Genomic DNA, 27,414 nt, shown 5'->3' on the forward strand with positions numbered 1-27,414 from the left:
GCACCAAGGAAACGGTTTGCAGGAGACACTTTTTCTCTGCTTTCTCAGTCTGTGTCCTAGTGCCGGTTTGAAGTTCCTGCAGTTTTCACTGTAAAACCGAGTTGGAGCTAGTACTTACCCATATATATGTAAGGAATGGAGTTTGCAACTGAAAAGAATCTTTGTGTTCCCAACAAGCTAGGTGAAGGACGGCTTTCACACACACTTATCTCTCAGAACTGAGCAAGTGGAGAGACGTTCGTTCATCTAGCACCAAGGGAACGGGTTGCAGGAGACACTTTTTCTCTGCTTTCTCAGTCTGTTTCCTAGTGCCGGTTTGAAGTTCCTGCAGTTTTCACTGTAAAACAGAGTTGGAGCTAGTACCTCCCCATATATATGTATGGAATGGATTTTGCAACTGAAAAGAAACTTTATGTTCCCAACAAGCTAGGTAATGGACGGCTTTCACACACACTTATCTCTCAGAACTGAGCAAGTGGAGAGACGTTCGTTCACCTAGCGCCAATGGAACGGGTTGCAGGAGAAACTTTTTCTCTGCTTTCTCAGTCTGTTTCCTAGTGCCGGTTTGAAGTTCCTGCAGTTTTCACTGTAAAAAGGAGTTGGATCTAGAACCTCCCCATATATATGTATGGAATGGATTTTGCAACTGAAAAGAAACTTTGTGTTCCCAACAAGCTAGGTGGAGGACGGCTTTCACACACACTTATTTCTCAGAACTGAGCAAGAGGAGAGACGTTCGTTCATCTAGCACCTAGGCAACGGGTTGCAGGAGACACTTTTTCTCTGCTTTCTCAGTCTGTTTCCTACTGCCGGTTTGAAGTTCCTGCAGTTTTCACTGTAAAACAGATTTGGAGCTAGTACCTCCCCATATATATGTAAGGAATGGAGTTTGCAACTGAAAAGAAACTTTGTGTTCCCAACAAGCTAGGTGAAGGACCGCTTTCACACACACTTATCTCTCAGAACTGAGCAAGTGGAGAGACGTTCGTTCACCTAGAACCAAGGGAACGGGTTGCAGGAGACACTTTTTCTCTGCTTTCTCAGTCTGTTTCCTACTGCCGGTTTGAAGTTCCTGCAATTTTCACTGTAAACCGAGGTGGAGCTAGTACCTCCTTATATATATGTATGGAATGGAGTTTGCATCTGAAAAGAAACTTTGTGTTCCCAACAAGCTAGGTGAAGGACGGCTTTCACACACAATTATCTCTCAGAACTGAGCAAGTGGAGAGACGTTCGTTCATCTAGCACCAAGGAAACGGGTTGCAGGAGACACTTTTTCTCTGCTTTCTCAGTCTGTTTCCTAGTGCCGGTTTGAAGTTCCTGCAGTTTTCACTGTAAAATCGAGTTAGAGCTCGTACCTCCCCATATATTTGTATGGAATGGAGTTTGCAACTGAAAAGAATCTATGTGTTCCCAACAAGCTAGATGAAGGACGGCTTTCACACACACGTATCTCTCAGAACTGAGTATGTGGAGAGTCGTTCTTTCATCTAGCACCAGGGGAACGGGTTGAAGGAGACACTTTTTCTCTGCTTTCTCAGTCTGTTTCCTAGTACCGGTTTGAAGTTCCTGCAGTTTTCACTGTAAAACAGATTTGTAGCTAGTACCTCCCCATATATATGTATGAAATGGATTTTGCAACTGGAAAGAAACTTTATGTTCCCAACAAGCTAGGTAATGGACGGCTTTCACACACACTTATCTCTCAGAACTGAGCAAGTGGAGAGACGTTCGTTCACCTAGCACCAATGGAACGGGTTGCAGGAGAAACATTTTCTCTGCTTTCTCAGTCTGTTTCCTAGTGCCGGTATGAAGTTCCTGCAGTTTTCACTGTAAATCCGAGTTGGATCTAGAACCTCCCCATATATATGTATGGAATGGAGTTTGCAACTGAAAAGAAACTTGTGTTCCCAACAAGCCAGGTGAAGGACGGCTTTCACACACACTTATCTCTCAGAACTGAGCAAGTGGAGAGACGTTCGTTCATCTAGCACAAAGGGAACTGTTTGCAGGAGACAGTTTTTCTCTGCTTTCTCAGTCTGTTTCCTAGTGCCGGTTTGAAGTTCCTGCAGTTTTCACTGTAAAACCGTGTTGGAACTAGTACCTACCCATATATATGTAAGAAATGGAGTTTGCAACTGAAAAGAAACTTTGTGTTCCCAACAAGCTAGTTGAAGGACGGCTTTCACACACACTTATCTCTCAGAACTGAGCAAGAGGAGAGACGTTCGTTCATCTAGCACCAAGGCAACGGGTTGCAGGAGATACTTTTTCTCTGGTTTCTCAGTCTGTTTCCTACTGCCGGTTTGAAGTTCCTGCAGTTTTCACTGTAAAACAGATTTGGAGCTAGTACCTCCCCATATATATGTAAGGAATGGAGTTTGCAACTGAAAAGAAACTTTGTGTTCCCAACAAGCTAGGTGAAGGACCGCTTTCACACACACTTATCTCTCAGAACTGAGCAAGTGGAGAGACGTTCGTTCATCTAGCACCAAGGGAACTGGTTGCAGGAGACTGTTTTTCTCTGCTTTCTCAGTCTGTTTCCTAGTGCCGGTTTGAAGTTCCTGCAGTTTTCACTGTAAAACCGTGTTGGAACTAGTACCTACCCATATATATGTATGGAGTGGAGTTTGCAACTGAAAAGAAACTTTGTGTTCCCAACAAGCTAGGTGAAGGACGGCTTTCACACACACATATCTCTCAGAACTGAGCAATTGGAGAGACGTTCGTTCATCTAGCACCAAGGGAACGGGTTGCAGGAGACACTTTTTCTCTGCTTTCTCAGTCTGTGTCCTAGTGCCGGTTTGAAGTTCCTGCAGTTTTCACGGTAAAACCGATTTGGAACTTGTACCTCCCCATATATATGAAAGGAGTGGAGTTTGCAACTGAAAAGAAACTTTGTGTTCCCAACAAGCTAGGCGAAGGACGGCTTTCACACACACTAATCTCTCAGAAATGAGCAAGTGGAGAGACGTTCGTTCACCTAGAACCAAGGGAACGGGTTGCAGGAGACACTTTTTCTCTGCTTTCTCAGTCTGTTTCCTACTGCCGGTTTGAAGTTCCTGCAGTTTTCACTGTAAACCGAGGTGGAGCTAGTACCTCCCCATATATATGTATGGAATGGAGTTTGCATCTGAAAAGAAACTTTGTGTTCCCAACAAGCTAGGTGAAGGACGGCTTTCACACACAATTATCTCTCAGAACTGAGCAAGTGGAGAGACGTTCGTTCATCTAGCACCAAGGGAACGGGTTGCAGGAGACACTTTTTCTCTGCTTTCTCAGTCTGTTTCCTAGTGCCGGTTTGAAGTTCCTGCAGTTTTCACTGAAAAATCGAGTTAGAGCTCGTACCTCCCCATATATTTGTATGGAATGGAGTTTGCAACTGAAAAGAATCTATGTGTTCCCAACAAGCTAGGTGAAGGACGGCTTTCACACACACGTATCTCTCAGAACTGAGTATGTGGAGAGTCGTTCTTTCATCTAGCACCAGGGGAACGGGTTGAAGGAGACACTTTTTCTCTGCTTTCTCAGTCTGTTTCCTAGTGCCGGTTTGAAGTTCCTGCAGTTTTCACTGTAAAACCGTGTTGGAACTAGTACCTCCCCATATATATGTATGGAATGGAGTTTGCAACTGAAAAGAAACTTGTGTTCCCAACAAGCCAGGTGAAGGACGGCTTTCACACACACTTATCTCTCAGAACTGAGCAAGTGGAGAGACGTTCGTTCATCTAGCACAAAGGGAAGTGTTTGCAGGAGACACTTTTTCTCTGCTTTCTCAGTCTGTTTCCTAGTGCCGGTTTGAAGTTCCTGCAGTTTTCACTGTAAAATCGATTTGGAACTTGTACCTCCCCATATATATGAATGATTTGGGGTTTGCAACTGAAAAGAAACTTTGTGTTCCCAACAAGCTAGGTGAAGGACGGCTTTCACACACACTTATCTCTCAGAACTGAGCAAGTGGAGAGACGTTCGTTCATCTAGCACCAAGGGAACGGGTTGCAGGAGACACTATTCTCTGCTTTCTCAGTCTGTTTCCTAGTGCCGGTTTGAAGTTCCTGCAGTTTTCACTGTAAAACCGAGTTGGAGCTAGTACCTCCCCATATATATGTAAGGAATGGAGTTTGCAACTGAAAAGAAACTTTGTGTTCCCAACAAGCTAGGTGAAGGACCGCTTTCACACACACTTATCTCTCAGAACTGAGCAAGTGGAGAGACGTTCGTTCATCTAGCACCAAGGGAACTGGTTGCAGGAGACTGTTTTTCTCTGCTTTCTCAGTCTGTTTCCTAGTGCCGGTTTGAAGTTCCTGCAGTTTTCACTGTAAAACCGTGTTGGAACTAGTACCTACCCATATATATGTATGGAGTGGAGTTTGCAACTGAAAAGAAACTTTGTGTTCCCAACAAGCTAGGTGAAGGACGGCTTTCACACACACATATCTCTCAGAACTGAGCAATTGGAGAGACGTTCGTTCATCTAGCACCAAGGGAACGGGTTGCAGGAGACACTTTTTCTCTGCTTTCTCAGTCTGTGTCCTAGTGCCGGTTTGAAGTTCCTGCAGTTTTCACGGTAAAACCGATTTGGAACTTGTACCTCCCCATATATATGAAAGGAGTGGAGTTTGCAACTGAAAAGAAACTTTGTGTTCCCAACAAGCTAGGCGAAGGACGGCTTTCACACACACTAATCTCTCAGAAATGAGCAAGTGGAGAGACGTTCGTTCACCTAGAACCAAGGGAACGGGTTGCAGGAGACACTTTTTCTCTGCTTTCTCAGTCTGTTTCCTACTGCCGGTTTGAAGTTCCTGCAGTTTTCACTGTAAACCGAGGTGGAGCTAGTACCTCCCCATATATATGTATGGAATGGAGTTTGCATCTGAAAAGAAACTTTGTGTTCCCAACAAGCTAGGTGAAGGACGGCTTTCACACACAATTATCTCTCAGAACTGAGCAAGTGGAGAGACGTTCGTTCATCTAGCACCAAGGGAACGGGTTGCAGGAGACACTTTTTCTCTGCTTTCTCAGTCTGTTTCCTAGTGCCGGTTTGAAGTTCCTGCAGTTTTCACTGAAAAATCGAGTTAGAGCTCGTACCTCCCCATATATTTGTATGGAATGGAGTTTGCAACTGAAAAGAATCTATGTGTTCCCAACAAGCTAGGTGAAGGACGGCTTTCACACACACGTATCTCTCAGAACTGAGTATGTGGAGAGTCGTTCTTTCATCTAGCACCAGGGGAACGGGTTGAAGGAGACACTTTTTCTCTGCTTTCTCAGTCTGTTTCCTAGTGCCGGTTTGAAGTTCCTGCAGTTTTCACTGTAAAACCGTGTTGGAACTAGTACCTCCCCATATATATGTATGGAATGGAGTTTGCAACTGAAAAGAAACTTGTGTTCCCAACAAGCCAGGTGAAGGACGGCTTTCACACACACTTATCTCTCAGAACTGAGCAAGTGGAGAGACGTTCGTTCATCTAGCACAAAGGGAAGTGTTTGCAGGAGACACTTTTTCTCTGCTTTCTCAGTCTGTTTCCTAGTGCCGGTTTGAAGTTCCTGCAGTTTTCACTGTAAAATCGATTTGGAACTTGTACCTCCCCATATATATGAATGATTTGGGGTTTGCAACTGAAAAGAAACTTTGTGTTCCCAACAAGCTAGGTGAAGGACGGCTTTCACACACACTTATCTCTCAGAACTGAGCAAGTGGAGAGACGTTCGTTCATCTAGCACCAAGGGAACGGGTTGCAGGAGACACTATTCTCTGCTTTCTCAGTCTGTTTCCTAGTGCCGGTTTGAAGTTCCTGCAGTTTTCACTGTAAAACCGAGTTGGAGCTAGTACCTCCCCATATATATATATGGAATGGAGTTTGCAACTGAAAAAAACTTTGTTTTCCCAACAAGCTAGGTGAAGGACGGCTTTCACACACACTTATCTCTCAGAACTGAGAAAGTGGAGAGACGTTCGTTCATCTTGCACGAAGGGAACGGGTTGCAGGAGACACTTTTTCTCTGCTTTCTCAGTCTGTTTCCTAGTGCCGGTTTGAATTTCCTGCAGTTTTCACTGTAAAACAGAGTTGGAGCTAGTACCTCCCCATATATATGTATGGAATGGAGTTTGCAACTGAAAAGAAACTTGTGTTCCCAACAAGCCAGGTGAAGGACGGCTTTCACACACACTTATCTCTCAGAACTGAGCAAGTGGAGAGACGTTCGTTCATCTAGCACAAAGGGAACTGTTTGCAGGAGACAGTTTTTCTCTGCTTTCTCAGTCTGTTTCCTAGTGCCGGTTTGAAGTTCCTGCAGTTTTCACTGTAAAACCGTGTTGGAACTAGTACCTACCCATATATATGTATGGAGTGGAGTTTGCAACTGAAAAGAAACTTTGTGTTCCCAACAAGCTAGTTGAAGGACGGCTTTCACACACACTTATCTCTCAGAACTGAGCAAGTGGAGAGACGTTCGTTCATCTAGCACCAAGGGAACGGGTTGCAGGAGACACTTTTTCTCTGCTTTCTCAGTCTGTTTCCTAGTGCCGGTTTGAAGTTCCTGCAGTTTTCACTGTAAAACCGAGTTGGAGCTAGTACCTCCCCATATATATGTAAGAAATGGAGTTTGCAACTGAAAAGACACATTGTGTTCCCAACAAGCTAGGTGAAGGACGGCTTTCACACACACTTATCTCTCAGAACTGAGCAAGAGGAGAGACGTTCGTTCATCTAGCACCAAGGCAACGGGTTGCAGGAGATACTTTTTCTCTGGTTTCTCAGTCTGTTTCCTACTGCCGGTTTGAAGTTCCTGCAGTTTTCACTGTAAAACAGATTTGGAGCTAGTACCTCCCCATATATATGTAAGGAATGGAGTTTGCAACTGAAAAGAAACTTTGTGTTCCCAACAAGCTAGGTGAAGGACCGCTTTCACACACACTTATCTCTCAGAACTGAGCAAGTGGAGAGACGTTCGTTCATCTAGCACCAAGGGAACGGGTTGCAGGAGACACTATTCTCTGCTTTCTCAGTCTGTTTCCTAGTGCCGGTTTGAAGTTCCTGCAGTTTTCACTGTAAAACCGAGTTGGAGCTAGTACCTCCCCATATATATATATGGAATGGAGTTTGCAACTGAAAAAAACTTTGTTTTCCCAACAAGCTAGGTGAAGGACGGCTTTCACACACACTTATCTCTCAGAACTGAGAAAGTGGAGAGACGTTCGTTCATCTTGCACGAAGGGAACGGGTTGCAGGAGACACTTTTTCTCTGCTTTCTCAGTCTGTTTCCTAGTGCCGGTTTGAATTTCCTGCAGTTTTCACTGTAAAACAGAGTTGGAGCTAGTACCTCCCCATATATATGTATGGAATGGAGTTTGCAACTGAAAAGAAACTTGTGTTCCCAACAAGCCAGGTGAAGGACGGCTTTCACACACACTTATCTCTCAGAACTGAGCAAGTGGAGAGACGTTCGTTCATCTAGCACAAAGGGAACTGTTTGCAGGAGACAGTTTTTCTCTGCTTTCTCAGTCTGTTTCCTAGTGCCGGTTTGAAGTTCCTGCAGTTTTCACTGTAAAACCGTGTTGGAACTAGTACCTACCCATATATATGTATGGAGTGGAGTTTGCAACTGAAAAGAAACTTTGTGTTCCCAACAAGCTAGTTGAAGGACGGCTTTCACACACACTTATCTCTCAGAACTGAGCAAGTGGAGAGACGTTCGTTCATCTAGCACCAAGGGAACGGGTTGCAGGAGACACTTTTTCTCTGCTTTCTCAGTCTGTTTCCTAGTGCCGGTTTGAAGTTCCTGCAGTTTTCACTGTAAAACCGAGTTGGAGCTAGTACCTCCCCATATATATGTAAGAAATGGAGTTTGCAACTGAAAAGACACATTGTGTTCCCAACAAGCTAGGTGAAGGACGGCTTTCACACACACTTATCTCTCAGAACTGAGCAAGAGGAGAGACGTTCGTTCATCTAGCACCAAGGCAACGGGTTGCAGGAGATACTTTTTCTCTGGTTTCTCAGTCTGTTTCCTACTGCCGGTTTGAAGTTCCTGCAGTTTTCACTGTAAAACAGATTTGGAGCTAGTACCTCCCCATATATATGTAAGGAATGGAGTTTGCAACTGAAAAGAAACTTTGTGTTCCCAACAAGCTAGGTGAAGGACCGCTTTCACACACACTTATCTCTCAGAACTGAGCAAGTGGAGAGACGTTCGTTCATCTAGCACCAAGGGAACTGGTTGCAGGAGACTGTTTTTCTCTGCTTTCTCAGTCTGTTTCCTAGTGCCGGTTTGAAGTTCCTGCAGTTTTCACTGTAAAACCGTGTTGGAACTAGTACCTCCCCATATATATGTATGGAATGGAGTTTGCAACTGAAAAGAAACTTGTGTTCCCAACAAGCCAGGTGAAGGACGGCTTTCACACACACTTATCTCTCAGAACTGAGCAAGTGGAGAGACGTTCGTTCATCTAGCACAAAGGGAAGTGTTTGCAGGAGACACTTTTTCTCTGCTTTCTCAGTCTGTTTCCTAGTGCCGGTTTGAAGTTCCTGCAGTTTTCACTGTAAAATCGATTTGGAACTTGTACCTCCCCATATATATGAATGATTTGGGGTTTGCAACTGAAAAGAAACTTTGTGTTCCCAACAAGCTAGGTGAAGGACGGCTTTCACACACACTTATCTCTCAGAACTGAGCAAGTGGAGAGACGTTCGTTCATCTAGCACCAAGGGAACGGGTTGCAGGAGACACTATTCTCTGCTTTCTCAGTCTGTTTCCTAGTGCCGGTTTGAAGTTCCTGCAGTTTTCAATGTAAAACCGAGTTGGAGCTAGTACCTCCCCATATATATGTAAGAAATGGAGTTTGCAACTGGAAAGAAACTTTGTGTTCCCAACAAGCTAGGTGAAGGACGGCTTTAACACACACTTATCTCTCAGAACTGAGCAAGTGGAGAGACGTTCGTTCATCTAGCACAAAGGGAAGTGTTTGCAGGAGACACTTTTTCTCTGCTTTCTCAGTCTGTTTCCTAGTGCCGGTTTGAAGTTCCTGCAGTTTTCACTGTAAAATCGATTTGGAACTTGTACCTCCCCATATATATGAATGATTTGGAGTTTGCAACTGAAAAGAAACTTTGTGTTCCCAACAAGCTAGGTGAAGGACGGCTTTCACACACACTTATCTCTCAGAACTGAGCAAGTGGAGAGACGTTCGTTCATCTAGCACCAAGGGAACGGGTTGCAGGAGACACTATTCTCTGCTTTCTCAGTCTGTTTCCTAGTGCCGGTTTGAAGTTCCTGCAGTTTTCACTGTAAAACCGAGTTGGAGCTAGTACCTCCCCATATATATGTAAGAAATGGAGTTTGCAACTGGAAAGAAACTTTGTGTTCCCAACAAGCTAGGTGAAGGACGGCTTTAACACACACTTATCTCTCAGAACTGAGCAAGTGGAGAGACGTTCGTTCATCTAGCACAAAGGGAAGTGTTTGCAGGAGACACATTTTCTCTGCTTTCTCAGTCTGTTTCCTAGTGCCGGTTTGAAGTTCCTGCAGTTTTCACTGTTACACCATGTTGGAGCTAGTACCTCCCCATATATATGTAAGGAAAGTAGTTTGCAACTGAAAAGAAACTTTGTGTTCCCAACAAGCTAGGTGAAGGACGGCTTTCACACACACTTATCTCTCAGAACTGAGCAAGTGGAGAGACATTCGTTCATCTAGCACCAAGGGAACGGGTTGCAGGAGACACTTTTTCTCTGCTTTCTCAGTCTGTTTCCTAGTGCCGGTTGGAAGTTCCTGCAGTTTTCACTGTAAAACAGAGTTGGAGCTAGTACCTCCCCATATATATGTATGGAATGGATTTTGCAACTGAAAAGAAACTTTATGTTCCCAACAAGCTAGGTAATGGACGGCTTTCACACACACTTATCTCTCAGAACTGAGCAAGTGGAGAGACGTTCGTTCACCTAGCGCCAATGGAACGGGTTGCAGGAGAAACTTTTTCTCTGCTTTCTCAGTCTGTTTCCTAGTGCCGGTATGAAGTTCCTGCAGTTTTCACTGTAAAACCGAGTTGGATCTAGAACCTCCCCATATATATGTATGGAATGGAGTTTGCAACTGAAAAGAAACTTTGTGTTCCCAACAAGCTAGGTGGAGGACGGCTTTCACACACACTTATTTCTCAGAACTGAGCAAGAGGAGAGACGTTCGTTCATCTAGCACCTAGGCAACGGGTTGCAGGAGACACTTTTTCTCTGCTTTCTCAGTCTGTTTCCTAGTGCCGGTTAGAAGTTCCTACAGTTTTCACTGTAAAACCGAGGTGGATCAAGTACCTCCCCTTATATATATATGGAATGGAGTTTGCAACTGAAAAAAACTTTGTTTTCCCAACAAGCTAGGTGAAGGACGGCTTTCACACACACTTATCTCTCAGAACTGAGAAAGTGGAGAGACGTTCGTTCATCTTGCACGAAGGGAACGGGTTGCAGGAGACACTTTTTCTCTGCTTTCTCAGTCTGTTTCCTAGTGCCGGTTTGAATTTCCTGCAGTTTTCACTGTAAAACAGAGTTGGAGCTAGTACCTCCCCATATATATGTATGGAATGGAGTTTGCAACTGAAAAGAAACTTGTGTTCCCAACAAGCCAGGTGAAGGACGGCTTTCACACACACTTATCTCTCAGAACTGAGCAAGTGGAGAGACGTTCGTTCATCTAGCACAAAGGGAACTGTTTGCAGGAGACAGTTTTTCTCTGCTTTCTCAGTCTGTTTCCTAGTGCCGGTTTGAATTTCCTGCAGTTTTCACTGTAAAACCGTGTTGGAAATAGTACCTACCCATATATATGTATGGAGTGGAGTTTGCAACTGAAAAGAAACTTTGTGTTCCCAACAAGCTAGTTGAAGGACGGCTTTCACACACACTTATCTCTCAGAACTGAGCAAGTGGAGAGACGTTCGTTCATCTAGCACCAAGGGAACGGGTTGCAGGAGACACTTTTTCTCTGCTTTCTCAGTCTGTTTCCTAGTGCCGGTTTGAAGTTCCTGCAGTTTTCACTGTAAAACCGAGTTGGAGCTAGTACCTCCCCATATATATGTAAGAAATGGAGTTTGCAACTGAAAAGAAACATTGTGTTCCCAACAAGCTAGGTGAAGGACGGCTTTCACACACACTTATCTCTCAGAACTGAGCAAGAGGAGAGACGTTCGTTCATCTAGCACCAAGGCAACGGGTTGCAGGAGATACTTTTTCTCTGGTTTCTCAGTCTGTTTCCTACTGCCGGTTTGAAGTTCCTGCAGTTTTCACTGTAAAACAGATTTGGAGCTAGTACCTCCCCATATATATGTAAGGAATGGAGTTTGCAACTGAAAAGAAACTTTGTGTTCCCAACAAGCTAGGTGAAGGACCGCTTTCACACACACTTATCTCTCAGAACTGAGCAAGTGGAGAGACGTTCGTTCATCTAGCACCAAGGGAACTGGTTGCAGGAGACTGTTTTTCTATGCTTTCTCAGTCTGTTTCCTAGTGCCGGTTTGAAGTTCCTGCAGTTTTCACTGTAAAACCGTGTTGGAACTAGTACCTACCCATATATATGTATGGAGTGGAGTTTGCAACTGAAAAGAAACTTTGTGTTCCCAACAAGCTAGGTGAAGGACGGCTTTCACACACACATATCTCTCAGAACTGAGCAATTGGAGAGACGTTCGTTCATCTAGCACCAAGGGAACGGGTTGCAGGAGACACTTTTTCTCTGCTTTCTCAGTCTGTGTCCTAGTGCCGGTTTGAAGTTCCTGCAGTTTTCACTGTAAAACCGAGTTGGAGCTAGTACTTACCCATATATATGTAAGGAATGGAGTTTGCAACTGAAAAGAATCTTTGTGTTCCCAACAAGCTAGGTGAAGGACGGCTTTCACACACACTTATCTCTCAGAACTGAGCAAGTGGAGAGACGTTCGTTCATCTAGCACCAAGGGAACGGGTTGCAGGAGACACTTTTTCTCTGCTTTCTCAGTCTGTTTCCTAGTGCCGGTTTGAAGTTCCTGCAGATTTCACGGTAAAACCGATTTGGAACTTGTACCTCCCCATATATATGAAAGGAGTGGAGTTTGCAACTGAAAAGAAACTTTGTGTTCCCAACAAGCTAGGCGAAGGACGGCTTTCACACACACTAATCTCTCAGAAATGAGCAAGTGGAGAGACGTTCGTTCACCTAGAACCAAGGGAACGGGTTGCAGGAGACACTTTTTCTCTGCTTTCTCAGTCTGTTTCCTACTGCCGGTTTGAAGTTCCTGCAGTTTTCACTGTAAAACAGAGTTGGAGCTAGTACCTCCCCATATATATTTATGGAATGGAGTTTGCAACTGAAAAGAAACCTTGTGTTCCCAACAAGCTAGTTGAAGGACGGCTTTCACACACACTTATCTCTCAGAACTGAGCAAGTGGAGAGACTTTCGTTCATCTAGAACCAAGGGAACGGGTTGCAGGAGACACTTTTTCTCTGCTTTCTCAGTCTGTTTCCTAGTGCCGGTTTGAAGTTCCTGCAGTTTTCCCTGTAAACCGAGGTGGAGCTAGTACCTCCCCATATATATGTATGGAATGGAGTTTGCATCTGAAAAGAAACTTTGTGTTCCCAACAAGCTAGGTGAAGGACGGCTTTCACACACAATTATCTCTCCGAACTGAGCAAGTGGAGAGACGTTCGTTCATCTAGCACCAAGGGAACGGGTTGCAGGAGACACTTTTTCTCTGCTTTCTCAGTCTGTTTCCTAGTGCCGGTTTGAAGTTCCTGCAGTTTTCACTGTAAAATCGAGTTAGAGCTCGTACCTCCCCATATATTTGTATGGAATGGAGTTTGCAACTGAAAAGAATCTATGTGTTCCCAACAAGCTAGGTGAAGGACGGCTTTCACACACACGTATCTCTCAGAACTGAGTATGTGGAGAGTCGTTCTTTCATCTAGCACCAGGGGAACGGGTTGAAGGAGACACTTTTTCTCTGCTTTCTCAGTCTGTTTCCTAGTGCCGGTTTGAAGTTCCTGCAGTTTTCACTGTAAAACAGAGTTGTAGCTAGTACCTCCCCATATATATGTATGGAATGGATTTTGCAACTGGAAAGAAACTTTATGTTCCCAACAAGCTAGGTAATGGACGGCTTTCACACACACTTATCTCTCAGAACTGAGCAAGTGGAGAGACGTTCGTTCACCTAGCACCAATGGAACGGGTTGCAGGAGAAACATTTTCTCTGCTTTCTCAGTCTGTTTCCTAGTGCCGGTATGAAGTTCCTGCAGTTTTCACTGTAAATCCGAGTTGGATCTAGAACCTCCCCATATATATGTATGGAATGGAGTTTGCAACTGAAAAGAAACTTTGTGTTCCCAACAAGATAGGTGAAGGACGGCTTTCACACACACTTATCTCTCAGAACTGAGCAAGTGGGAGACGTTCGTTCATCTAGCACCAAGTTAACTGGTTGCAGGAGACACTATTTCTCTGCTTTCTCAGTCTGTGTCCTAGTGCCGGTTTGAAGTTCCTGCAGTTTTCACTGTAAAACCGAGGTGGAGCTAGTACCTCCGCATATATATGTATGGAATGGAGTTTGCATCTGAAAAGAAACTTTGTGTTCCCAACAAGCTAGGTGAAGGACGGCTTTCACACACACTTATCTCTCAGAACTGAGCAAGTGGAGAGACGTTCGTTCATCTAGCACCAAGGGAACGGGTTGCAGGAGACACTTTTTCTCTGCTTTCTCAGTCTGTTTCCTACTGCCGGTTTGAAGTTCCTGCAGTTTTCACGGTAAAACCGATTTGGAACTTGTACCTCCCCATATATATGAAAGGAGTGGAGTTTGCAACTGAAAAGAAACTTTGTGTTCCCAACAAGCTAGGCGAAGGACGGCTTTCACACACACTAATCTCTCAGAAATGAGCAAGTGGAGAGACGTTCGTTCACCTAGAACCAAGGGAACGGGTTGCAGGAGACACATTTTCTCTGCTTTCTCAGTCTGTTTCCTACTGCCGGTTTGAAGTTCCTGCAGTTTTCACTGTAAAACAGAGTTGGAGCTAGTACCTCCCCATATATATTTATGGAATGGAGTTTGCAACTGAAAAGAAACCTTGTGTTCCCAACAAGCTAGTTGAAGGACGGCTTTCACACACACTTATCTCTCAGAACTGAGCAAGTGGAGAGACTTTCGTTCATCTAGAACCAAGGGAACGGGTTGCAGGAGACACTTTTTCTCTGCTTTCTCAGTCTGTTTCCTAGTGCCGGTTTGAAGTTCCTGCAGTTTTCACTGTAAACCGAGGTGGAGCTAGTACCTCCCCATATATATGTATGGAATGGAGTTTGCATCTGAAAAGAAACTTTGTGTTCCCAACAAGCTAGGTGAAGGACGGCTTTCACACACAATTATCTCTCAGAACTGAGCAAGTGGAGAGACGTTCGTTCATCTAGCACCAAGGGAACGGGTTGCAGGAGACACTTTTTCTCTGCTTTCTCAGTCTGTTTCCTAGTGCCGGTTTGAAGTTCCTGCAGTTTTCACTGTAAAATCGAGTTAGAGCTCGTACTTCCCCATATATTTGTATGGAATGGAGTTTGCAACTGAAAAGAATCTATGTGTTCCCAACAAGCTAGGTGAAGGACGGCTTTCACACACACGTATCTCTCAGAACTGAGTATGTGGAGAGTCGTTCTTTCATCTAGCACCAGGGGAACGGGTTGAAGGAGACACTTTTTCTCTGCTTTCTCAGTCTGTTTCCTAGTGCCGGTTTGAAGTTCCTGCAGTTTTCACTGTAAAACAGAGTTGTAGCTAGTACCTCCCCATATATATGTATGGAATGGATTTTGCAACTGGAAAGAAACTTTATGTTCCCAACAAGCTAGGTAATGGACGGCTTTCACACACACTTATCTCTCAGAACTGAGCAAGTGGAGAGTCGTTCGTTCACCTAGCACCAATGGAACGGGTTGCAGGAGAAACATTTTCTCTGCTTTCTCAGTCTGTTTCCTAGTGCCGGTATGAAGTTCCTGCAGTTTTCACTGTAAATCCGAGTTGGATCTAGAACCTCCCCATATATATGTATGGAATGGAGTTTGCAACTGAAAAGAAACTTTGTGTTCCCAACAAGATAGGTGAAGGACGGCTTTCACACACACTTATCTCTCAGAACTGAGCAAGTGGAGAGACGTTCGTTCATCTAGCACCAAGTTAACTGGTTGCAGGAGACACTATTTCTCTGCTTTCTCAGTCTGTGTCCTAGTGCCGGTTTGAAGTTCCTGCAGTTTTCACTGTAAAACCGAGGTGGAGCTAGTACCTCCGCATATATATGTATGGAATGGAGTTTGCATCTGAAAAGAAACTTTGTGTTCCCAACAAGCTAGGTGAAGGACGGCTTTCACACACACTTATCTCTCAGAACTGAGCAAGTGGAAGACGTTCTTTCATCTAGCACCAAGGGAACGGGTTGCAGAATACACTTTTTCTCTGCTTTCTCAGTCTGTTTCCTAGTGCCGGTTTGAAGTTCCTGCAGTTTTCACTGTAAAACAGAGTTGGAGCTACTACCTCCCCATATATATGTATGGAATGGAGTTTGCAACTGAAAAGAAACTTGTGTTCCCAACAAGCCAGCTGAAGGACGGCTTTCACACACACTTATCTCTCAGAACTGAGCAAGTGGAGAGACGTTCGTTCATCTTGCACGAAGGGAACGGGTTGCAGGAGACACTTTTTCTCTGCTTTCTCTGTCTGTTTCCTAATGCCGGTTGGAAGTTCCTGCAGTTTTCACTGTAAAACCGAGTTGGAGCTAGTACCTGCCCATATATATGTATGTAATGGAGTTTGCAACTGAAAAGAAACTTTGTGTTCCCAACAAGCTAGGTGAAGGACATCTTTCACACACAATTATCTCTCAGAACTGAGCAAGTGGAGAGACGTTCGTTCATCTTGCACGAAGGGAACGGGTTGCAGGAGACACTTTTTCTCTGATTTCTTAGTCTGTTTCCTAGTGCCGGTTTGAAGTTCCTGCAGTTTTCACTGTAAAACCGAGTTGGAACTTGTACCTCCCCATATATATGAATGAATTGGAGTTTGCAACTGAAAGAAACTTTATGTTCCCAACAAGCTAGGTGAAGGAAGGCTTTCACACACACTTATCTCTCAGAACTGAGCAAGTGGGAGACGTTCTTTCATCTAGCACCAAGGGAACGGGTTGCAGGATACACTTTTTCTCTGCCTTCTCAGTCTGTTTCCTAGTGCCGGTATGAAGTTCCTGCAGTTTTCACTGTAAAATCGATTTGGAACTTGTACCTCCCCATATATATGTATGGAGTGGAGTTTGCAACTGAAAAGAAACTTTGTGTTCCCAACAAGCTAGGTGAAGGACGGCTTTCACACACACATATCTCTCAGAACTGAGCAAGTGGAGAGACGTTCTTTCATCTAGCACCAAGGGAACGGGTTGCAGGAGACACTTTTTCTCTGCTTTCTCAGTCTGTTTCCTAGTGCCGGTTTGAAGTTCCTGCAGTTTTCACTGTAAAACAGAGTTGTAGCTAGTACCTCCCCATATATATGTATGAAATGGATTTTGCAACTGGAAAGAAACTTTATGTTCCCAACAAGCTAGGTAACGGACGGCTTTCACACACACTTATCTCTCAGAACTGAGCAAGTGGAGAGACGTTCGTTCATCTAGCACCAAGTTAACTGGTTGCAGGAGACACTATTTCTCTGCTTTGTCAGTCTGTTTCCTAGTGCCGGTTTGAAGTTCCTGCAGTTTTCACTGTAAAACCGAGGTGGAGCTAGTACCTCCGCATATATATGTATGGAATGGAGTTTGCATCTGAAAAGAAACTTTGTGTTCCCAACAAGCTAGGTGAAGGACGGCTTTCACACACACTTATCTCTCAGAACTGAGCAAGTGGAAGACGTTCTTTCATCTAGCACCAAGGGAACGGGTTGCAGGATACACTTTTTCTCTGCTTTCTCAGTCTGTTTCCTAGTGCCGGTTAGAAGTTCCTGCAGTTTTCACTGTAAAACAGAGTTGGAGCTAGTACCTCCCCATGTATATGTATGGAATGGAGTTTGCAACTGAAAAGAAACTTGTGTTCCCAACAAGCCAGCTGAAGGACGGCTTTCACACACACTTATCTCTCAGAACTGAGCAAGTGGAGAGACGTTCGTTCATCTTGCACGAAGGGAACGGGTTGCAGGAGACACTTTTTCTCTGCTTTCTCTGTCTGTTTCCTAATGCCGGTTGGAAGTTCCTGCAGTTTTCACTGTAAAACCGAGTTGGAGCTAGTACCTGCCCATATATATGTATGTAATGGAGTTTGCAACTGAAAAGAAACTTTGTGTTCCCAACAAGCTAGGTGAAGGACATCTTTCACACACAATTATCTCTCAGAACTGAGCAAGTGGAGAGACGTTCGTTCATCTTGCACGAAGGGAACGGGTTGCAGGAGACACTTTTTCTCTGCTTTCTCAGTCTGTTTCCTAGTGCCGGTTTGAAGTTCCTGCAGTTTTCACTGTAAAATCGATTTGGAACTTGTACCTCCCCATATATATGAATGATTTGGAGTTTGCAACTGAAAAGAAACTTTGTGTTCCCAACAAGCTAGGTGAAGGACGGCTTTCACACACACTTATCTCTCAGAACTGAGCAAGTGGAGAGACGTTCGTTCATCTAGCACCAAGGGAACGGGTTGCAGGAGACACTATTCTCTGCTTTCTCAGTCTGTTTCCTAGTGCCGGTTTGAAGTTCCTGCAGTTTTCACTGTAAAACCGAGTTGGAGCTAGTACCTCCCCATATATATATATGGAATGGAGTTTGCAACTGAAAAAAACTTTGTTTTCCCAACAAGCTAGGTGAAGGACGGCTTTCACACACACTTATCTCTCAGAACTGAGAAAGTGGAGAGACGTTCGTTCATCTTGCACGAAGGGAACGGGTTGCAGGAGACACTTATTCTCTGCTTTCTCAGTCTGTTTCCTAGTGCCGGTTTGAATTTCCTGCAGTTTTCACTGTAAAACAGAGTTGGAGCTAGTACCTCCCCATATATATGTTTGGAATGGAGTTTGCAACTGAAAAGAAACTTGTGTTCCCAACAAGCCAGGTGAAGGACGGCTTTCACACACACTTATCTCTCAGAACTGAGCAAGTGGAGAGACGTTCGTTCATCTAGCACAAAGGGAACTGTTTGCAGGAGACAGTTTTTCTCTGCTTTCTCAGTCTGATTCCTAGTGCCGGTTTGAAGTTCCTGCAGTTTTCACTGTAAAACCGTGTTGGAACTAGTACCTACCCATATATATGTATGGAGTGGAGTTTGCAACTGAAAAGATACTTTGTGTTCCCAACAAGCTAGTTGAAGGACGGCTTTCACACACACTTATCTCTCAGAACTGAGCAAGTGGAGAGACGTTCGTTCATCTAGCACCAAGGGAACGGGTTGCAGGAGACACTTTTTCTCTGCTTTCTCAGTCTGTTTCCTAGTGCCGGTTTGAAGTTCCTGCAGTTTTCACTGTAAAACCGAGTTGGAGCTAGTACCTCCCCATATATATGTAAGAAATGGAGTTTGCAACTGAAAAGAAACATTGTGTTCCCAACAAGCTAGGTGAAGGACGGCTTTCACACACACTTATCTCTCAGAACTGAGCAAGAGGAGAGACGTTCGTTCATCTAGCACCAAGGCAACGGGTTGCAGGAGATACTTTTTCTCTGCTTTCTCAGTCTGTTTCCTACTGCCGGTTTGAAGTTCCTGCAGTTTTCACTGTAAAACAGATTTGGAGCTAGTACCTCCCCATATATATGTAAGGAATGGAGTTTGCAACTGAAAAGAAACTTTGTGTTCCCAACAAGCTAGGTGAAGGACCGCTTTCACACACACTTATCTCTCAGAAATGAGCAAGTGGAGAGACGTTCGTTCATCTAGCACCAAGGGAACTGGTTGCAGGAGACTGTTTTTCTCTGCTTTCTCAGTCTGTTTCCTAGTGCCGGTTTGAAGTTCCTGCAGTTTTCACTGTAAAACCGTGTTGGAACTAGTACCTCCCCATATATATGTATGGAATGGAGTTTGCAACTGAAAAGAAACTTGTGTTCCCAACAAGCCAGGTGAAGGACGGCTTTCACACACACTTATCTCTCAGAACTGAGCAAGTGGAGAGACGTTCGTTCATCTAGCACAAAGGGAAGTGTTTGCAGGAGACACTTTTTCTCTGCTTTCTCAGTCTGTTTCCTAGTGCCGGTTTGAAGTTCCTGCAGTTTTCACTGTAAAATCGATTTGGAACTTGTACCTCCCCATATATATGAATGATTTGGAGTTTGCAACTGAAAAGAAACTTTGTGTTCCCAACAAGCTAGGTGAAGGACGGCTTTCACACACACATATCTCTCAGAACTGAGCAAGTGGAGAGACGTTCGTTCATCTAGCACCAAGGGAACGGGTTGCAGGAGACACTATTCTCTGCTTTCTCAGTCTGTTTCCTAGTGCCAGTTTGAAGTTCCTGCAGTTTTCACTGTAAAACCGAGTTGGAGCTAGTACCTCCCCATATATATGTAAGAAATGGAGTTTGCAACTGGAAAGAAACTTTGTGTTCCCAACAAGCTAGGTGAAGGACGGCTTTAACACACACTTATCTCTCAGAACTGAGCAAGTGGAGAGACGTTCGTTCATCTAGCACAAAGGGAAGTGTTTGCAGGACACACTTTTTCTCGGCTTTCTCAGTCTGTTTCCTAGTGCCGGTTTGAAGTTCCTGCAGTTTTCACTGTAAACCGAGGTGAAGCTAGTACCTCCCCATATATATGTATGGAATGGAGTTTGCATCTGAAAAGAAACTTTGTGTTCCCAACAAGCTAGGTGAAGGACGGCTTTCACACACAATTATCTCTCAGAACTGAGCAAGTGGAGAGACGTTCGTTCATCTAGCACCAAGGGAACGGGTTGCAGGAGACACTTTTTCTCTGCTTTCTCAGTCTGTTTCCTAGTGCCGGTTTGAAGTTCCTGCAGTTTTCACTGTAAAATCGAGTTAGAGCTCGTACCTCCCCATATATTTGTATGGAATGGAGTTTGCAACTGAAAAGAATCTATGTGTTCCCAACAAGCTAGGTGAAGGACGGCTTTCACACACACGTATCTCTCAGAACTGAGTATGTGGAGAGTCGTTCTTTCATCTAGCACCAGGGGAACGGGTTGAAGGAGACACTTTTTCTCTGCTTTCTCAGTCTGTTTCCTAGTGCCGGTTTGAAGTTCCTGCAGTTTTCACTGTAAAACAGAGTTGTAGCTAGTACCTCCCCATATATATGTATGGAATGGATTTTGCAACTGGAAAGAAACTTTATCTTCCCAACAAGCTAGGTAATGGACGGCTTTCACACACACTTATCTCTCAGAACTGAGCAAGTGGAGAGACGTTCGTTCACCTAGCACCAATGGAACGGGTTGCAGGAGAAACATTTTCTCTGCTTTCTCAGTCTGTTTCCTAGTGCCGGTATGAAGTTCCTGCAGTTTTCACTGTAAATCCGAGTTGGATCTAGAACCTCCCCATATATATGTATGGAATGGAGTTTGCAACTGAAAAGAAACTTTGTGTTCCCAACAAGCTAGGTGAAGGACGGCTTTCACACACACTTATCTCTCAGAACTGAGCAAGTGGAGAGACTTTCGTTCATCTAGCACCAAGTTAACTGGTTGCAGGAGACACTATTTCTCTGCTTTCTCAGTCTGTGTCCTAGTGCCGGTTTGAAGTTCCTGCAGTTTTCACTGTAAAACCGAGTTGGAGCTAGTACCTCCGCATATATATGTATGGAATGGAGTTTGCATCTGAAAAGAAACTTTGTGTTCCCAACAAGCTAGGTGAAGGACGGCTTTCACACACACTTATCTCTCAGAACTGAGCAAGTGGAAGACGTTCTTTCATCTAGCACCAAGGGAACGGGTTGCAGGATACACTTTTTCTCTGCTTTCTCAGTCTGTTTCCTAGTGCCGGTTTGAAGTTCCTGCAGTTTTCACTGTAAAACAGAGTTGGAGCTAGTACCTCCCCATATATATGTATGGAATGGAGTTTGCAACTGAAAAGAAACTTGTGTTCCCAACAAGCCAGCTGAAGGACGGCTTTCACACACACTTATCTCTCAGAACTGAGCAAGTGGAGAGACGTTCGTTCATCTTGCACGAAGGGAACGGGTTGCAGGAGACACTTTTTCTCTGCTTTCTCTGTCTGTTTCCTAATGCCGGTTGGAAGTTCCTGCAGTTTTCACTGTAAAACCGAGTTGGAGCTAGTACCTGCCCATATATATGTATGTAATGGAGTTTGCAACTGAAAAGAAACTTTGTGTTCCCAACAAGCTAGGTGAAGGACATCTTTCACACACAATTATCTCTCAGAACTGAGCAAGTGGAGAGACGTTCGTTCATCTTGCACGAAGGGAACGGGTTGCAGGAGACACTTTTTCTCTGATTTCTTAGTCTGTTTCCTAGTGCCGGTTTGAAGTTCCTGCAGTTTTCACTGTAAAACAGAGTTGTAGCTAGTACCTCCCCATATATATGTATGGAATGGATTTTGCAACTGGAAAGAAACTTTATGTTCCCAACAAGCTAGGTAATGGACGGCTTTCACACACACTTATCTCTCAGAACTGAGCAAGTGGAGAGACGTTCGTTCATCTAGCACCAAGTTAACTGGTTGCAGGAGACACTATTTCTCTGCTTTGTCAGTCTGTTTCCTAGTGCCGGTTTGAAGTTCCTGCAGTTTTCACTGTAAAACCGGGGTGGAGCTAGTACCTCCGCATATATATGTATGGAATGGAGTTTGCATCTGAAAAGAAACTTTGTGTTCCCAACAAGCTAGGTGAAGGACGGCTTTCACACACACTTATCTCTCAGAACTGAGCAAGTGGAAGACGTTCTTTCATCTAGCACCAAGGGAACGGGTTGCAGGAGACACTTTTTCTCTGCTTTCTCAGTCTGTTTCCTAATGCCGGTTGGAAGTTCCTGCAGTTTTCACTGTAAAACCGAGTTGGAGCTAGTACCTGCCCATATATATGTATGTAATGGAGTTTGCAACTGAAAAGAAACTTTGTGTTCCCAACAAGCTAGGTGAAGGACATCTTTCACACACAATTATCTCTCAGAACTGAGCAAGTGGAGAGACGTTCGTTCATCTTGCACGAAGGGAACGGGTTGCAGGAGACACTTTTTCTCTGATTTCTTAGTCTGTTTCCTAGTGCCGGTTTGAAGTTCCTGCAGTTTTCACTGTAAAACCGAGTTGGAACTTGTACCTCCCCATATATATGAATGGATTGGAGTTTGCAACTGAAAGAAACTTTGTGTTCCCAACAAGCTAGGTGAAGGAAGGCTTTCACACACACTTATCTCTCAGAACTGAGCAAGTGGGAGACGTTCTTTCATCTAGCACCAAGGGAACGGGTTGCAGGATACACTTATTCTCTGCCTTCTCAGTCTGTTTCCTAGTGCCGGTTTGAAGTTCCTGCAGTTTTCACTGTAAAACCGATTTGGAACTTGTACCTCCCCATATATATGTATGGAGTGGAGTTTGCAACTGAAAAGAAACTTTGTGTTCCCAACAAGCTAGGTGAAGGACGGCTTTCACACACACTTATCTCTCAGAACTGAGCAAGTGGAGAGACGTTCTTTCATCTAGCACCAAGTTAACTGGTTGCAGGAGACACTATTTCTCTGCTTTCTCAGTCTGTTTCCTAGTGCCGGTTTGAGGTTCCTGCAGTTTTCACTGTAAAACCGAGGTGGAGCTAGTACCTCCGCATATATATGTATGGAATGGAGTTTGCATCTGAAAAGAAACTTTGTGTTCCCAACAAGCTAGGTGAAGGACGGCTTTCACACACACTTATCTCTCAGAACTGAGCAAGTGGGAGACGTTTTTTCATCTAGCACCAAGGGAACGGTTTGCAGGAGACACTTTTTCTCTGCTTTCTCAGTCTGTTTCCTAGTGCCGGTTTGAAGTTCCTGCAGTTTTCACTGTAAAACAGAGTTGTAGCTAGTACCTCCCCATATATATGTATGGAATGGATTTTGCAACTGAAAAGAAACTTTATGTTCCCAACAAGCTAGGTAATGGACGGCTTTCACACACACTTATCTCTCAGAACTGAGCAAGTGGGAGACGTTCTTTCATCTAGCACCAAGGGAACGGGTTGCAGGATACACTATTTCTCTGCCTTCTCAGTCTGTTTCCTAGTGCCGGTATGAAGTTCCTGCAGTTTTCACTGTAAAACCGAGTTGGATCTAGAACCTCCCCATATATATGTATGGAATGGAGTTTGCAACTGAAAAGAAACTTTGTGTTCCCAACAAGCTAGGTGGAGGACGGCTTTCACACACACTTTTTTCTCAGAACTGAGCAAGAGGAGAGACGTTCGTTCATCTAGCACCAAGGCAACGGTTTGCAGGAGACACTTTTTCTCTGCTTTCTCAGTCTGTTTCCTAGTGCCGGTTTGAAGTTCCTGCAGTTTTCACTGTAAAACCGAGTTGCAGCTAGTACCTCCCCATATATATGTATGGAATAGAGTTTGCATCTGAAAAAAACTTTGTTTTCCCAACAAGCTAGGTGAAGGACGGCTTTCACACACACTTATCTCTCAGAACTGAGCAAGTGGAGAGACGTTCGTTCATCTTGCACGAAGGGAACGAGTTGCAGGATACACTTTTTCTCTGCTTTCTCAGTCTTTTTCCTAATGCCGGTTGGAAGTTCCTGCAATTTTCACTGTAAAACCGAGTTGGAACTTGTACCTCCCCATATATATGAATGGATTGGAGTTTGCAACTGAAAGAAACTTTGTGTTCCCAACAAGCTAGGTGAAGGAAGGCTTTCACACACACTTATCTCTCAGAACTGAGCAAGTGGGAGACGTTCTTTCATCTAGCACCAAGGGAACGGGTTGCAGGATACACTTTTTCTCTGCCTTCTCAGTCTGTTTCCTAGTGCCAGTTTGAAGTTCCTGCAGTTTTCACTGTAAAACCGATTTGGAACTTGTACCTCCCCATATATATGTATGGAGTGGAGTTTGCAACTGAAAAGAAACTTTGTGTTCCCAACAAGCTAGGTGAAGGACGGCTTTCACACACACTTATCTCTCAGAACTGAGCAAGAGGAGAGACGTTCGTTCATCTAGCACCAAGGCAACGGGTTGCAGGTGATACTTTTTCTCTGGTTTCTCAGTCTGTTTCCTACTGCCGGTTTGAAGTTCCTGCAGTTTTCACTGTAAAACAGATTTGGAGCTAGTACCTCCCCATATATATGTAAGGAATGGAGTTTGCAACTGAAAAGAAACTTTCTGTTCCCAACAAGCTAGGTGAAGGACCGCTTTCACACACACTTATCTCTCAGAACTGAGCAAGTGGAGAGACGTTCGTTCATCTAGCACCAAGGGAACTGGTTGCAGGAGACTGTTTTTCTCTGCTTTCTCAGTCTGTTTCCTAGTGCCGGTTTGAAGTTCCTGCAGTTTTCACTGTAAAACCGTGTTGGAACTAGTACCTACCCATATATATGTATGGAGTGGAGTTTGCAACTGAAAAGAAACTTTGTGTTCCCAACAAGCTAGGTGAAGGACAGCTTTCACACACACATATCTCTCAGAACTGAGCAATTGGAGAGACGTTCGTTCATCTAGCACCAAGGGAACGGGTTGCAGGAGACACTTTTTCTCTGCTTTCTCAGTCTGTGTCCTAGTGCCGGTTTGAAGTTCCTGCAGTTTTCACTGTAAAACCGAGTTGGAGCTAGTACTTACCCATATATATGTAAGGAATGGAGTTTGCAACTGAAAAGAATCTTTGTGTTCCCAACAAGCTAGGTGAAGGACGGCTTTCACACACACTTATCTCTCAGAACTGAGCAAGTGGAGAGACGTTCGTTCATCTAGCACCAAGGGAACGGGTTGCAGGAGACACTTTTTCTCTGCTTTCTCAGTCTGTTTCCTAGTGCCGGTTTGAAGTTCCTGCAGTTTTCACGGTAAAACCGATTTGGAACTTGTACCTCCCCATATATATGAAAGGAGTGGAGTTTGCAACTGAAAAGAAACTTTGTGTTCCCAACAAGCTAGGTGAAGGACGGCTTTCACACACACTAATCTCTCAGAAATGAGCAAGTGGAGAGACGTTCGTTCACCTAGAACCAAGGGAACGGTTTGCAGGAGACACTTTTTCTCTGCTTTCTCAGTCTGTTTCCTACTGCCGGTTTGAAGTTCCTGCAGTTTTCACTGTAAAACAGAGTTGGAGCTAGTACCTCCCCATATATATTTATGGAATGGAGTTTGCAACTGAAAAGAAACCTTGTGTTCCCAACAAGCTAGTTGAAGGACGGCTTTCACACACACTTATCTCTCAGAACTGAGCAAGTGGAGAGACGTTCGTTCATCTAGCACCAAGGGAACGGGTTGCAGGAGACACTTTTTCTCTGCTTTCTCAGTCTGTTTCCTAGTGCCGGTTTGAAGTTCCTGCAGTTTTCACTGTAAAATCGAGTTAGAGCTCGTACCTCCCCATATATTTGTATGGAATGGAGTTTGCAACTGAAAAGAATCTATGTGTTCCCAACAAGCTAGGTGAAGGACGGCTTTCACACACACGTATCTCTCAGAACTGAGTATGTGGAGAGTCGTTCTTTCATCTAGCACCAGGGGAACGGGTTGAAGGAGACAATTTTTCTCTGCTTTCTCAGTCTGTTTCCTAGTGCCGGTTTGAAGTTCCTGCAGTTTTCACTGTAAAACCATTTTGGAGCTAGTACCTCCCCATATATATGTATGGAAAGTAGTTTGCAACTGAAAAAATTTTGTGTTCCCAACAAGCTAGGTGAAGGACGGCTTTCACACACACTTATCTCTCAGAATTGAGCATGTGGAGAGACGTTCGTTCATCTAGCACCAAGGGAACGGGTTGCAGGAGACACTTTTTCTCTGCTTTCTCAGTCTGTTTCCTAGTGCCGGTTTGAAGTTCCTGCAGTTTTCACTGTAAAACAGAGTTGTAGCTAGTACCTCCCCATATATATGTAAGGAATGGAGTTTGCAACTGAAAAGAAACTTTCTGTTCCCAACAAGCTAGGTGAAGGACCGCTTTCACACACACTTATCTCTCAGAACTGAGCAAGTGGAGAGACGTTCGTTCATCTAGCACCAAGGGAACTGGTTGCAGGAGACTGTATTTCTCTGCTTTCTCAGTCTGTTTCCTAGTGCCGGTTTGAAGTTCCTGCAGTTTTCACTGTAAAACCGTGTTGGAACTAGTGCCTACCCATATATATGTATGGAGTGGAGTTTGCAACTGAAAAGAAACTTTGTGTTCCCAACAAGCTAGGTGAAGGACGGCTTTCACACACACATATCTCTCAGAACTGAGCAATTGGAGAGACGTTCGTTCATCTAGCACCAAGGGAACGGGTTGCAGGAGACACTTTTTCTCTGCTTTCTCAGTCTGTGTCCTAGTGCCGGTTTGAAGTTCCTGCAGTTTTCACTGTAAAACCGAGTTGGAGCTAGTACTTACCCATATATATGTAAGGAATGGAGTTTGCAACTGAAAAGAATCTTTGTGTTCCCAACAAGCTAGGTGAAGGACGGCTTTCACACACACTTATCTCTCAGAACTGAGCAAGTGGAGAGACGTTCGTTCATCTAGCACCAAGGGAACGGGTTGCAGGAGACACTTTTTCTCTGCTTTCTCAGTCTGTTTCCTAGTGCCGGTTTGAAGTTCCTGCAGTTTTCACGGTAAAACCGATTTGGAACTTGTACCTCCCCATATATATGAAAGGAGTGGAGTTTGCAACTGAAAAGAAACTTTGTGTTCCCAACAAGCTAGGTGAAGGACGGCTTTCACACACACTAATCTCTCAGAATTGAGCAAGTGGAGAGACGTTCGTTCACCTAGAACCAAGGGAACGGTTTGCAGGAGACACTTTTTCTCTGCTTTCTCAGTCTGTTTCCTACTGCCGGTTTGAAGTTCCTGCAGTTTTCACTGTAAAACAGAGTTGGAGCTAGTACCTCCCCATATATATTTATGGAATGGAGTTTGCAACTGAAAAGAAACCTTGTGTTCCCAACAAGCTAGTTGAAGGACGGCTTTCACACACACTTATCTCTCAGAACTGAGCAAGTGGAGAGACGTTCGTTCATCTTGCACGAAGGGAACGGGTTGCAGGAGACACTTTTTCTCTGCTTTCTCAGTCTGTTTCCTAATGCCGGTTGGAAGTTCCTGCAGTTTTCACTGTAAAACCGAGTTGGAGCTAGTACCTGCCCATATATATGTATGTAATGGAGTTTGCAACTGAAAAGAAACTTTGTGTTCCCAACAAGCTAGGTGAAGGACATCTTTCACACACAATTATCTCTCAGAACTGAGCAAGTGGAGAGACGTTCGTTCATCTTGCACGAAGGGAACGGGTTGCAGGAGACACTTTTTCTCTGCTTTCTCAGTCTGTTTCCTAGTGCCGGTTT

The sequence above is a fragment of the Camelus bactrianus genome, chromosome 3 (genome assembly GCF_048773025.1).
Source record: "Camelus bactrianus isolate YW-2024 breed Bactrian camel chromosome 3, ASM4877302v1, whole genome shotgun sequence".
In the NCBI taxonomy this organism is placed as follows: Eukaryota; Metazoa; Chordata; class Mammalia; order Artiodactyla; family Camelidae; genus Camelus; species Camelus bactrianus.